This window comes from Aegilops tauschii, chromosome 7 (assembly GCF_002575655.3).
Source record: "Aegilops tauschii subsp. strangulata cultivar AL8/78 chromosome 7, Aet v6.0, whole genome shotgun sequence".
In the NCBI taxonomy this organism is placed as follows: domain Eukaryota; kingdom Viridiplantae; phylum Streptophyta; class Magnoliopsida; order Poales; family Poaceae; genus Aegilops; species Aegilops tauschii.
The window spans coordinates 582248647-582262016 of NC_053041.3; positions in this window are offsets into that span (position 1 = coordinate 582248647).

Here is a 13370-nt window from a genome sequence, read left to right on the forward strand (position 1 = left end):
ACACTACTCTAATGCAAGCAGTATAGAGAAGAGTAGGCGATATCTGGTGATCAAGGGGGGGGCTTGCCTGGTTGCTCTGGCAAGTAGGAGGGGTCGTCGACTCCGTAGTCGAACTGGGCAGCAGCAGTGTCGGTCTCGTAGTCTACCGGAGAGAAGAGGGGGAAGAAACAGTAAATACAATGCAAACATAAGCATGACGATGCGTGACTTGACAATGAGCGGTGCTAGGGGTGTCCTAACACGACAGTAGGTGGTACCGGTGAAGGGGGGGAACCTCCGGGAGGTAATCCCGATGTTTCGCGTTTCCGGACAGACGGACCGGAGGGGGAAAGTTGCTAGTTCGATAGGTTAGGGAGGTGTGGTGGATGAACGGACTACGTATTTGGATTCGTCTCGTCGTTCTGAGCAACTTTCATATAGAAAACATTTTCATCCGAGTTACGGTTTAAAAGATATGAATTTTCAAAGTTTATTTGAATTTCTGGAATTATTTATATTAAGAAAAATGAATTATGACGTCAGCATGACGTATGAGCGACGTCAGCGGTCAACAGTCCGGGTTGACTGGTCAAAACTGACACGGGGGACCCACCTGTCATAAACAGTGGGTTAACAGAGGATTAAACTAATTAGTTTTTTAATTAATTAACTACTGGGCCCACCTGTCAGTGAGAGATTTTTTTAAACTAATTATTTTTATTTATAAAACACTTTCTTTTTCTTTATTTTTTTTAATTTCTGCGGCGGGGCCCGCATGTCAGTGACTGGGCCTGCCCAGTTAGCAGTTGACTGGGTCAACCCAGTCAACTGGGGCCCGTGGGGGCCACTGGCAGGGGCACTGGGGGTGGCCCCAGGCCAGCCACGTCGGCGGCCGGCGCCGGAGTAACGCCGGCGACCAAACGCACGGCGGCGCGGCTCGGGAGGGGTACGGGTTTCGCGTACAGGGGGTCTCCGGGGGCGTGGCTGGGCGCGTTCGACGCGGCTCGGCGTCGCGCGTCCAACGGCGGTGGTCGGAGGGGCTGGAACGGCCGGGGACGGCCGCTACAAGCTCGCCGGCGGCGAGGTGCTACGGGTGCCCGACGGAAGCTACGCTAGAGCGCGCGAATGGTCGAACTAACTACCTAGGCGGGTGCGGCACGGTGCGGTCGGGCTAGCGGGCCTACGCCCGTGACCATTTGGTCACCGGAGACACGCCGGCGGCGAGCTCCACGGCGTGGCGTTCGGGCGCGCGTGGGGAAGCAGCTACGGAGCGCGAGCGAGCTAACGGAGAGGGGGAGGAGAAGGAGAGGCTCACCGCGCGGCGCAAGAAAGACCCGTGGGTGGCTTAGTAGCAGTAGGTAGTCGCCGGGGAAGAAGGGGGTCGCCGGCGTCCGAAGTTGAAGGCGAGCTCGGGGAGGCCGTTGCAGTGGCTCCGAGCTTCAACGGAGAGGCGGAGGTGGTGTAGTCGAGGGCGGCGACGTCGTACGACACGGCGAGGTGACGATTGGGGCACGGTGGCCGTGTGCACGACGGGAACGGCGGCGAGCGCGTCGGGCGTGGGGAAGAAGTGAGCGGCGCGGATCCGGGGGGGAAGAGGGAGGCGCGGGGGCCGAGAGGGAGAGCGGGGGTGAGTGGGAGAGAGGCCCGAGGAGGCGCGGGGGCTGGCGACCTTATCCCCTCCGGCGTCGGTGCCGGCGAGGTGGTCGGGTGGGAGCGCGCCCCTGTTCCGACCCGGTCGGGGGAACAGGGAAGGGGACGCGGGGGGGGAGGTGGGCTGGGCCGGGGGTCGGGGCGCGGCCCAGTTTGGGCCGGGGGGCAGTGGGGGGGGGGGGAACGGGCCCTTTTCTCTTCTTTTTTTTTCTTTTTCTCTGACTGTGTTGTTTTCCTGTTTTCCTTTTATTTGTCTATTTCCTTTTCTGTTTTATTTCTTTTAAAAGCATTTAGGTATTTTATAAAAATGTGTTTCCTCCACCATAATTACCAGTGTAATATTTGGCACCCACTGAACATTTTTGTTTGAGTTTTTGAAAACTTTTATTTTTCACTTTAATTATATTTAAGTTTGAACTAGGAGTTAGAAAAGGAAGGTGATTCAAATGTGATCAAGCCCTATTTAGCAACATGATTAGCTTAATCACAGGGAGTTACTGTAGCATGATTCCCAGGGTGTTACACTTAAGGTGAAGCAAGAAGGGGGGCAATAATCCTCTTTCTTTATTTTATTGCCCTTCTTCTCCCGTGCCTCTGTCTCCATCTCTGTCTCGTCTGACATTTTACGGGGCGGCATGAGCAGATCTTCCCTGATATTCAAATCTTGCAAGTCTTTTCTTGCCTTCGTCCCATCCTTGGTCTTATCTGGCATGTTCATCAGTGTTGCGAGCAAGCTCTGAAGGACATTCTTACAAATATGCATTTGATCAAGGCAATGAGGTGTATCGAGTTTGTGCCAGTACTTCATCTTCCATACATTCAACAGCAGCTCCGGCGCCTTTTTCATCATCTTTCCCGGTGCGGGGCACTCCTTCCAGTTTTTCAACAGCTCATCGATATCGGCGCCGCTCCGCTTACGTGGAGGTCCTCGATGCTCAGCGTGACCATTGAATAGATCTCCACGGTTTCTCCACGGGTCGTCCTGTTCGAGCCATCTTCGATGCCCCATGTACACAATTTTCCCAGACCCGCCATCTTTCCTTGACGTTAGCTACTGAGACGTCGTATCATCCATGCATCGCGTGCATCCGCAATATCCATGGCACACCTAGCCTGCGACATATCCGCAACCGAGATAGTCGTGCACCGTCGTGACCAGCGCGGCTCTCATGTAGAAATACTCGCCTTTGCTGGCGTCCCATGTCTTGGTCGGTGTTTTCCATAACGTGTCTAACTCCTCTTGAAGTAGCCCCAGATACAAATTAATATTATTTCCTGGTTGTTTCGGCACTTGAATAAGCATGCTCATGTGAATGTACTTCGACTTCATGCACAACCAGGGGGAGGTTGTACATCCATACAAACACGGGCCATGTGCTATGGTTGGTGTTCTGGTTGCCAAACGGATTCATGCCATCGGTACAGGCGCCGAGCGCGATGTTCCTTGCATCACATTCGAAATACCGATAGAAGCTGTTCAACGCTCTCCACCGGCTTCCATCCTTGACGTGTCTCAGCTTCGGATCATCTCCATCGTCGGGATTCTTCCTCTCCGCGTGCCAGCGCATTAGCTTTGCTTCCTTGGGATCTACAAAATACCGCTGGAGACGGGGAGTGATCGGTAAGTACCATACAACTTTCCGGGGACATTTCTTCCCGGCCTTCTTGTATCGAGAAGCATTGCACACCGGACAGCTTGTTTTTTCCGCGTGCTCCTTTCGATAAATTATGCAATCGTTGATGCATGCATGGTATCGCACGTGCGGCAGACCAAGAGGGCACACGATCTTCTTGGCCTCATCAACACTAGTAGGACATAGATTCCCCGCGGGAAGAACATCCTTTAGGTACTTCAGTTGCTCATCGAGGCTGGTGTCGGTCCATTTGTTTTTAGCCTTCGTCTTCAGGAGTTGGAGCGTGAAACTCAAGCGGGTCACCTCAGGATTGCAACAAACATACAATGGAGTGTTCGAGTCTACCACCAGTTGCTCCATCTTAGCCTCCTCTCTAGAAGCAGCTCTCTCAGTACTCGTCTCCTTGCGAAGCAGTGCTTGAACATGAGGGTCCCGCAATATTGAACTTAGTACCGACGAACTCTGCTGCATGTAGTCCACGTCATTCTCTCTGCCGCCATGTCCGGCCCCTTCTCCTCCGCCATGTTCGGCCCCTTCTCCCCCGCCATGTCCGGCCTCTTCCCCACCACCATTATCAATCATCTCTTGGTCTTGCCCCGTGTCGTCATTGCCTGCCCCGTCGGCGTCCTCAACATCGTCATCCTCATCTTCAATTAACCACCGAGTATAGCCATCCATGAAACCAGTCATGAGCAGGTGCGCTTCGACATGACCATCGTCATAGGGGTCGAGCCAAACTATTCCTTTGCATTTTCGACACGGACATAAAACCTCTGTCCGGTTATTTTCTTTCATGTCCTGCACCGCCGACCGCAACCACCTGTCCACCATCGTTCCACTGACCATCATGAACGTCTGCACGGTAATAATAAACAAATTGATTATAAAAATGCGTGCATGCATCAAAGTCATACAAAAATTTGGCATGACCTTCCCTAAAAATAGGACATATAGATCTAGAGTTTGCCCGGAATTCGCCGAAACGGAAATAAATCGACATTTCGGCAAAACATAGGCAACTCAAAAGCACAATTTGGCGTCAACTCATGCCACACACACAATTTCCATCATATTGCCCAATTATCATATCACACACATACACATATTTCCATTTTGCAAAAGCATGAAATTTTAATCACCTCTATCTCGAGATCAAGCACACGGTGGAGATGATGATGTAGGGAGATCAAAAGTGCACAAATCTCTTCTCGACAAAGATAGATCTAGTTAGGGGGCAAATAGGTCACTTAACTAAATGCTACATCTACCTAGCTAGCTAATTTGGGAGGAGACAACTTCAACTAGTGGAGGGGGAAGGAAAAAGAGAAAGGAGATGCATTAATGGAGGTGGTGTAGTTAGATGGGAGTAATGAAGAGAGAGAAAGGTAGGTAGAAGAGGGAGAGTAATGGGGGGAGAAGTATTGAGGAAGAAGAAGAGTGAGAGAGGGAGGATGTGGGAGGTAGGGGAAAGGGAGGAGAGGAGATGGGGGAGGGGAGGATGGGGGAAAAGGTGGTGGGGTGTTGCGTCTTAGCAGTAGCGCGGGTGGGAAAACGCGCTACTGATAAGAGCGTAGCAGTAGCGCGCTTTTCTCACACGCGCTACTTTTAAACGAGGCCAACCGTCTGGACAATTTCAAAATTAGCAGCAGCGACGTGACTAAAAAGCATGCTACTACTATTGCGTTAGCAGCAGCGCATCGTGACACCACGCTGCTGGTAAACTTAGGTTGGTGGGTACTGTCGGTGGACTTTTGTAGCAGCACGCTTTAGAAACACGCGCTACTGCTAAGTTTACATCAGTAGCACGGTTTTATTAACAATGCTACTTCTAATTAGCAGTAGCGCCTCTTTTTGTGCCGCGCTGCTACTAAGATTCTGTGTATAAGGTTTTCCCCAGTAGTGTTAGCACGCCACCGCCAGTACTGCATTTTTTCCTGGATAGTGCATTTGAGAAGAGAGATGATGATCGTGCGAGTGAGAAGTTCGGTTGGTGATAGGGGCCTGCGTTCTTCCGTATGATCCAGGGCTGAGATGGCGGTTTTGTAGCGTGATTCACGGAGGGGGTGGGAATGCGAGAACGTGCCCAAGTTTTGAGTTCAGACCATGATTCTTTGAGTGCTGCTGCAAGGATAGCAGACGAGTTGGTTGAATGGGAAAGCGAGGGTGAGCAGCATCGTGTGATGATGTCGTTGCATGGGCGAAATTTGGACCAGCCAGGCTCGAATTTGAAGAAGTTAGAATGTGGGATTGTAGTGGTGACGTGTACAAGCAGGGGAACGTGATCAGAGGTGAAACGTGTGAGGGAGGACAAGGAGGTCATTTACACTTTTTGTCTTATTTTTTCCTCATCTGAAAGGGACATTACATTGTTTTTATGTAAGTGCTTTACGAAAGAATATAAGAAGACATGAATCAGTTTCATTCTTGGAGAAGTGCAGACTGTGAGGCTAAAGATCAGGAGAACACTAATAGAACCTTACCTCTGCCACACATGAAACATGCCTCTGTATGGCGTTACATTCATATTGTGTGTCAATATAACCAGCTGGATTTACTTGGGCAAAGTCCTTTTTCCTTCTAATCGTCTTCGAATCAGAATCCTCACTGAATGAGCAGTTGTAGCAAAATCCCAAACCGGGCTTTACAATCCAAGACCAAGACCACCACACCAAGACTCGTGATGGAATATTGCAGCCCCTGATTCGAGCTTGGTGGCACAGTCGAGAGCTAATATGTGTCGATGTGTTCGCACAAGGAGTGGAGTAGCAGAAGCGTCCAGGCCCTGACGGACGAAGACCCGCAGGTTGTGGCCCATGGCCGGGAGTGCGGCGGTGTGGCTTTCTCTCCCCTCAGCCGTGGCGAAGGCACGGTCGCGGTGCGGCCAGTCTCCCCTAATCCGGAAATGCAGCGCCGTCCACCGCCGGCAAGGAAGGTAGCGGTAGGCAGTGATGCGTGTGCACGTGAGAATGTACGTCTATGACCCAGATGCGGTTACAAAGAACGGCGTCCTGTATCCTGTTCGCCTTGCCGAGGCATTGGATCACAATGGTGTAGCTCATTATGTTGTCCTCTATGCCGCTCTGTAGCATTTCCACAAACAATTGGAGTGCGCGGTTGGCGTCCTTGATGCTCCCGTAGATGTTGATGATGGCTGTGTAGCTCCACTTGTCCAGCTTCATCTCCTCGAAGAACTGCTCGGACTCGGCCACCAGCCCCACGTCGGCGCACATGCGTGTTGCAGAGGATGTTGTGGGCGGGGACCTTCTTGTCGCGCATCTGGTCCCAGAGCTGGAGCACGTCGCGTCCCCAGCATGCCCGGCAGCAGATCTTGGCCACCGTGGTGCGCGCGCGCTCGTTGGGCTCGACCCCCTCAGCGGACCTTTCCTCGAACAGGCTGCGGGCCAGCCCCAACTTGCCGGTCATTACTAGCGAAAACCCTAGTAGCAGCGCTTGATATATGCATAGCAGTGGTGCTGGGTCCAGCGCTACAGCTAAGTTGTAGCACTAGCGCTGGTATGGGAGCGCTGCTGCTATACTTAGTTAGCAGTAGCGCTTGTTCTAAAAAGCGATGCTTCTATACCTTAGTAGCAGTAGCGCCTGTTCTAAAAAGCTGCTGTTAACTTTTCCTGTATTTTTAAAAATACAGCTTATTTTCGTTGTGGTTTTATATACAATATTTTCATCAGATGATTTTATGACCATGATTAGTTATTATATATAACAGTGGGTGAAATGAACGTGGAGTAGATTCAAGTGGAGGCAACATGTGGTGCATGTTCAAAGTACTACTAATCCAAACTTTATCTAGTTTGGATTAGTAGTACTTTCGATGTGCACCACGTGTTGCCTCCACTTGAATCTAATCCATGTTCATTTCACGTACTGATATATATATAATAACTCATCATGCTCATATAACAACTTAGCATCATGCATCATCGATCATAATAATAAATAACTCATCATTGGTATCATAATAACAAGTCACTCGTCATCATCGATCATAAAACTTCTACTCCATACCACATCATCATCATAGTCATCTAACCAATCCTACTTAGTTGTTCTTAGCACATGATCATGAGTATTAGCTAGGACCTACTACCTTCTCCTAGGTAAAATAGCATAAAACAAGATAGCCCCTGACTCTCCATTATGGAGAATGGAGATTATCCTGTCTGTAATTCTTACCTTTCGCACAATCTTGCTTCCAAGAACCTCCCTATGACTGACCATACATTTTTTCTATACTCTGATTGTCATGTCTTCACTCGTTTTAGAAATCCGATATGGACATGTGTGACTCGTAGGATGACCTGGTTGTATGTTCAAAACATCAAGGCAACCATTCTGATACATCAGATGAGGCACACAATCCGACGAGATTTTCTGTTGAAAAACATAGTAATAACTTCGTAGTTAGCAATGTACTTAAGTTTTAAAATAATTTATGCAAAAGATGCACGAATGTTGTAATAGTAAAATATCTTACCATGGCATCTTCATGAATGTTACCATGGTTCAACACGTGCATTAGTGGCACGTATTCACCATAATGTGGAGGAGTTTGATTATAGATATTGTAATTCTCAAGATTAGTACAAAATGCGATCAGATGATTTTTCTTCTAATAAGTTAACTCAGAGCCATCGGTGTAGTAGGTTCTGTCTACCATCTTCCGCACTTTTTTTGAAGAATGAAAATAAGCTGTCAACGAAAATAAGCTATCAACTATTTTGAAATAAACAATATAAATAAGTTAATAACTATGTTTGAGAAACTCACATAGCGGTAGAATTGGAAGCGTATCAACAAGGACCCAAATGTCCATATTGTCTTGGTCGATGCCAGGATCACCAAGATCCATGGTGACAAGCATACCCTCATAAAAACCATACATCTTGCAAAGTGCTTCCCATTTTTTGCAACCAAAATGGGTTATGCTCTCAGAATTGTACAGATTTACTTCAAAATCCATACCATGATGGGTCCTTAGGTGAATTTTCTTTGTTTCCATACTTTCATGGTCTTCAAAACCCATCCTCTCCAAGACATAGCGTCTGGCATGGCATGGGATAAGCTAGTCGAATTGTAAAAGATGAAAATTACATGTTGAAATAGTTGAAGTCGTGCTTAATTACGAAAAAACACTTGTCATCGTTGCGTACCGTTTCAACATCGAAGGTCTCCTCGAGCTTAATGTTGAAGCGCCGATCTTCGTCCAGGTGAGGCCTGTCGCACAGACCTCGGTCGTCGTGGCACCAGTCGCACTCCCCCGGGAGACTTTCGTCGTCCGAGTACGACATTTCTTATGCTCATAATTCAAATATTAAACTTGTACAATTAAATATATGTACTAAAAAACCTAAATTAGATCATTATTATTCATCATGGGTTGACTATCGGTCTATCGAGTCTTTTCTTAAAAACTCTCAGCTCACGTGGTGTATATATTCAACCGTCGGTGATGGTAGCTCCTCCTTTCGTTCCTAAGTGCATTACACCAAATTGTCTAGCACATGGGAATGAAGGAGAAGCTACCCCCACGAAAACAGTCGGGATTCCTCGTCCTCTCATAAATGGGAGACTCTCCCTCACTGATTCCTCTCTGATATCTGCGACCGTCGTTGATGGTCGTTACTCCTCCTACCCCTAGTGCATAACAAAGGTCTAGTAGAAGTAGAAGAAGGAGAAACGACCCCCACGACAACAGTCGGGATTCTTCGTCCTCTCATATATGGAGGAGCCTCAACAGACTTAAAGTCAACCCGAAATATCGTTTAATTATCTTTCTAGAAAATCCAGGCCACTCGATATTTCCTACATATTCTAGCACAAGTCATGCCAAAATTCACGGAAAAATCCGGCAAGACCTTTGCTAAAAAAGGACATATCGAGCGCCTGAAATTTGCCGGAACCGAAATTAATCAACACTCCGGCAAAACATAGACCACTCGGAGGTGTAACCTGCAAACATGACCGGCCACTTGGGCAAGCACATATCCTATTTGAGCAACACAGGATATACATGTTTTTATCTACATAATATGAGCATTCAATAAGCAAAACCAAATCGTAAAATAAATTAGTATTCAAATTAGCATGCATTCAATAAGCACAACTACATCATCTCTTGCGTCCGTACATCGTCGAATATAATCACTAATACACCTCGAATAGTATCATATATATACCATCGCTAATAAAGCTAGAACCGTAGCGCCCGACGGGTATCGGCGCGGGCGGTGGACACCCAAAGAGAAGGAACCATCACAGGATCATAGCTCCAGTGAGATCCCTGAAGAACCTGCCAGGTATTATCGAACCTGCCCTCCAACGCAACCATGTAGCGACGGACGTGCTCGTCCTCCTCGCTGACACAGTAACGTACCACCTCCGCGGTGTCCGAAATCCTCGGCACCATCACTGGCCCACGCGACCGCCACCAAAGAAGGTCCGGGTGAACGACGGGCTGACTCCTCACCAAGTTGTGCCCCCCGGAAGGTAGCACCTCCCAGTACCAGCCCGGCGGAGCCCAATCCCGGACATGGCCCCTCTGATCAAGCAGGCCTCCTCCGCCGAGTCGACGACGAGGATGCGGGATAGGAATCGTCGACGTCGATGCGGGAATAATTGCTTTAACTAAAAAAATAACAACAAATGTGACACCTAAAACACCTAAATTCTATTAACTACACCTAATTAAAAACCTACATTTTGAACATGATTCGATCATAACTAGGGTTCATACTATGTTATTCTAAGATTAAACACCTAAAATACCTAAATTAAATTAACAACATGGGGTGGCTGGTCTCACCTTGATCGAGGTCGGAGGGGGTCAGTGACGGGGACGACGGCGGGGATGATGCAGGGGCTCCTTGATTTCTGCAAAAACAAAATATAAACAAAAACATTATTATCGTCATCTTAGGACTTAGTGAAACTCCATAAGCTACATTTAATTATTCCATTCAAATTTTCTTATAATTTCCTATTCTATTCAAATTTACTTATTCAAATTTTCTAGAAATCTCCTATTCTATTCAGAAGACCTACATTTACTTTTTTTTCAATTTCATATTTTATTCTATTCAAATTTACTTATTCAAATTTTCTAAAAATTTCCTATTCTATTCAAAAGACGTACATTCACTTATTCTTTTCAAATTACTTATTCAAATTTTCTAAAAACAAAATATACTAAAAAAACTACATTTACTAAAAACAAAAACCTACATTTAACAAAAACTAAAACCTATTTACAAAAAAGGGAGGAGGAGGTGTGGGAGGAGGCCAGGAGGAGAGGAAGGAGGAGGAGGAGAGAGCAGGAGGGGGAGGAGGAGAGAGGAGGGAGGAGGAGGGAGGAGGAGGAGGAGGGGGCGCCGGAGAGGGGGGAGGGGGGCGCCGGCGGAGAGGGAGGAGGAGGAGGGGGCCGCCGGCGCCGGAGAGGGAGGAGGAGGAGGAGGGAGGAGGAGGGGAAGAAGGAGGAGGGAGGGATTGACCTTGGGGTGGAGGAGGAGGACGGCGGCGGCGGCGATGGCGGCGAGGGCGACGGAGGCGACAGAGAGGCCATGGAGAGGCGACAGAGAGTGTGAGGGCGTGGGAATGAGAGGACGCCCGGGCCGACGGTTTGGATAAGGGCCCTTAGTGGTAGCGCTCGTCGATAAAAAGCGCTACTGCTAAAATCTGTAGCAGTAGCGCTACTGCTAGAGACTTTAGCAGTAGCGCCAGAAAGGCGCTACTGCTAAGGCTAAGAATGTAAAAAAAATCAAAAATACATTGGTCATTGATACGTCTCCAACGTATTTATAATTTATGAAGTATTCATGCTATTATATTATCCATCTTAGATGTTTTATATGCATTTATATGCTATTTTTTATGATTTTTGGGACTAACCTATTAACCTAGAGCCCAGTGCCAGTTTTTGTTTTTCCTTGTTTTTGAGTTATACAGAAAAGGAATACCAAACGGAGTCCAATTGACGTGCCAATTTTTTATGATTTTTTATGGACCAAAAGAAGCCCTTGGAGTAAAAGAGTTGGGCCAGAAGAGTCCCGGGCTGTCCACGAGGGTGGGGGGCGCGCCCACCCCCCTGAGCATGGGCCCCTGCCTTGTGGACGACTCGGAGACCCCCCCTGATGTGAAACCAACGCCAAAAATTCCTATAAATACAGAAACCTCCAGAAATTAACCAAGATCGGAAGTTCCGCCGCCGCAAGCTTCTGTAGCCACGAGAAATCAATCTAGGCCCTCTCTGGCACCCTGTCGGAGGGGGCCATCATCACCAGAGGCCATGGAGGAGGATCCCGGAGGGGCCATCATCGCCATGAAGGCCAAGGACCAGAGGGAGAACCTCTCCCCATCTGGGGGGGAGGCCATGGAGGAGGAAGCACAAGGGGGAGAACCTCTCCTCCTCTCTCTCGGTGGCGCCAGAGTGCCATCGGGAGGGGAATCGTCGCCGCGGTGATCGTCTTCATCAACATCACCATCATCATCACCATCCTCATCTCTTTTACGCGGTCCACTCTCCCGCACCCCGCTGTAATCCCTACTTGAATATGGTGCTTTATGCCACATATTATTGTCCAATGATGTGTTTCCATCCTATGATGTTTTGAGTAGATATCCTTTGTCTTTGGGTTGATTGATGATCTAGATTGGTATGAGTTGTATGTTTTATTTTGGTGCTGTCCTATGGTGCCCTCCGTGTCGCGCAAGCGTGAGGGATTCCCGCTGTAGGGTGTTGCAATACGTTTATGATTCGCTTATAGTGGGTTGCTTGAGTGACAGAAGTATAAACCCAAGTAAGGGGGGTGTTGCGTATGGGATAAAGGGGACTTGATGCTTTAATGCTATGGTTGGGTTTTACCTTAATGATCTTTAGTAGTTGCGGATGCCTGCTATAGTTCCAATCATAAGTGCATATGATCCAAGAAGAGAAAGTATGTTAGCTTATGCCTCTCCCTTATATGAAATTGCAATGACGACCACTGGTCTTGTTAACAATTGCCTAGGACAATTCCGCACACCGATCCATCATTATTCCACACTCGCTATTTATAATATTTAGTAATATATTCTAACTTTATGATAACAGCACCTACTTTTATATTTTAGCTTTCTGATATCATGCAAAGTTATCCTCTTCATATCCACAACGTAGTTTTATTTCTCGTTTCTAGTTGGAAGCAAACGTTCGGTGTACGTAGAGTCGTATCAGTGGCAGATAGGACTTGAGAGAATATTAATCTTACCTTTAGCTCCTTGTGGGTTCGACACTCCATACTTATCAGTTCCACCTTTGGGAATTGCTACGATGATTCCCTGCACTTGGGGATTATCAAGCTCTTTTCTGCGCCGTTGCCGGGGAGCAATAGCGTGGGGTTGATATTCTCGTGTGTGCTTGTTTGCTTTCTTCACTAAGTAGATTTTGTTTTACCTTTTTGTTTCTGTTTAGTTGTGGGTGAAACATACAAAAAAATAAAGAATGAAAATACAAAAAAAATACTTGCCTTTCATGCCTAAAAAGGATTTTCAAAAAGAGAAGTGATTGCAAAGTTATGCATTGAAGAAGTGAGGGTCGACCTTGAGCACTTGTGTTCATGCTCACGGAAACAATATAGAATTTTTCATGGAAGTTTCTCTGTAAATAATTATCCCCTTGTGTATATCCATTGTATTATAAAAATAATGTGCCAAGCTTTGGTTTTAGGATGATTAGATTGCTTGTTTACTATGTGCAGTACAAAAATAGAAACTTTGGCTGTAGTGTGTGAATTTACATTTTTTTAGTGGAAAGTCAAATGGGTATGAAAATTTTTGCACATTACTGCTGTAAAAATATTTCAAATTTTCAAATTTATTTCACAATTTTTGGAGTTACAGAAGTTTACTAAACTTCCAGATTACTACATATTGTCTTGTTTTTGACAGATTCTGTTTTTCGTGTGTTGTTTGCTTATTTTGACGAATCTATGCCTAGTATCGGGGGGTATGAACCATAGAGAAGTTGGAATACAGTAGGTTTAACACCAATATAAATAAATAATGAGTTCATTACAGTACCTTAAAGTGGTAGTTTGCTTTATTACACTAACGGAT